Source organism: Propithecus coquereli, unplaced genomic scaffold (assembly GCF_000956105.1).
Source record: "Propithecus coquereli isolate 6110/MARCELLA unplaced genomic scaffold, Pcoq_1.0 Scaffold5, whole genome shotgun sequence".
Lineage (NCBI taxonomy): Eukaryota > Metazoa > Chordata > Mammalia > Primates > Indriidae > Propithecus > Propithecus coquereli.
Window position 1 is genome coordinate 20,046,498 of NW_012150840.1, and position 1,897 is coordinate 20,048,394.

A 1,897-nucleotide genomic window follows, 5' to 3' on the forward strand; every position below is an offset into this window, starting at 1 on the left:
CCACTATAATGTCGAAAGGGGGGCTTTGGGGTTTATGATGCATCTTCCACTTCCTTTTCCATGAGCTATGATTCATTCTGACTATGCAAGATAGAACAGAAATTTAAAAATAAGATCATTCCTGGCCAGCCCCAGGAACCTTTAAGTAGATCTAAATAGTTAGCTGTATACAAAAAATTAACTACAATATTGCTTATCGGAGCTTATGCACATCTGAAAAAGCCAGCCCCATCATTCATTGTCCCCCATTGACATCACTGGTGAATTAAACAAATATTCATTTAAGGAATTCATTCAAGAGATATCTGAGCATTAATTCATTCACTGTGCTAGGCCAGGCGATTGAGCAATGAATAAGAAAGTCCCTTCCCTCAAACAGCTTAAATTCTAGAGTTCTGTAAAAGTAATGCCAGACTCTGATCAGTACCTCTGGTTTATAAGCTTTCTGAGGTGTGGAGTATTTTTGTTCTGGGGAAAGGATAGAATAGCTGTCGCTGTTGGCAAAAATAAAATTCCAAAATGTGTCAAGGCTGATATCAAGTAAAGGGTCACAAACATTGTAAAAAGATGAGGTCCAGATATCTAAGTATGGTCTAAGTTTAAACATTCAGAGTAATGATACCAACTAACCCTCGTGAAGGACATTTTGTTAAAAGTATAAAATATAAAAATCAGAAAAATCCTTTAAAAAAAAGACTATTCTCTGTCCCACATATACACTTGGCAAATACTAAAATCTATAACCAAGAATCCACAAGGGCTCTGATAATTTTATGTAAAATAGCCCCTTTAATTATAAAAAGTTAAAATCTCACTTCTTTGGTGATTCTCATTAAACCTTGCATTCTCGATGTTTCTAAAACTTTTATTAAAGAAACACTATGGTGTTTCTCTGTATAATTTCAGTGTCAACCTTTAAACAGACAACTCAGTAGAGCCTATGATAATTTTGGCAGAATTTGGCAAAGTTTGCCAAAAAATCAATCATTAGCTTTCATTTTTCTTGTTATGACTTCTGATGATTCTACCAATGGAAAAGTCTATTCAACTACTAGTTTATTCTGGATATTTAGCTAAATGTTCTATGGAATAAAAACACTCTTTTTTCAAGTTTTTTTTTTAATTTAAATAGATTTAGGGGATACAAGTGGTTTTTTGTTATATGGATCAATTGCATAGTAGAGAAGTCTAGGCTTTTAATATACCCATCACCTGAATAGTGTACATTGTGCCAAATAGGTAATTTTTCATGCCCCGCCCTTCTCCTACCACTCCCTTTCTGAGTCTCCAATGTCGATTAAGGCACTCTGTGTGACCAGGCATATCCATCACTTAGCTCCACTTATAAGTGAGATCAAGCTTTGATGACTACCACGAAGATGAAGTTTCTTCACAGTTCTGTCATTCTAAACAAAGAAGTAGAATTGTGGATAGCAAAAATTACAGTATATGCTTTTGCTATTCTAGAAATATTGGGTTGGTAATCTGGATTGATGGCCAAAAAAATGGCCCTGTGCCATTTGCCCTCAAGAAATGATTTTCCAAATCCTGCCAAGTTCTCTAAGAGTAGATTTTTCAGCCTCACTATCAAGGTAGTCAATTATAAGAAAAAGAGCACATGAAACACCAGTTTTTTCTTTGTTTTATGGAGATACACATATGGATCAAAAAATGCTTGTGTTCCATGTTGAAGTCCTTTGATTCTCAAAAGGAAATATGCTTGGCTAAATTTATGAGCTGAAAGACCAAGTGACCTATTTTTGGAACACCAGAGAAAAGACCAACTGTGTCAAACTTGAAAAAATTATAACTGTCAGTGGATCTTGGCTGTTTGGCAGATATACTTTAAGCATTGAGCATACTGAATCTGAAATTTCAAGAGAAAATTTCCAACCTC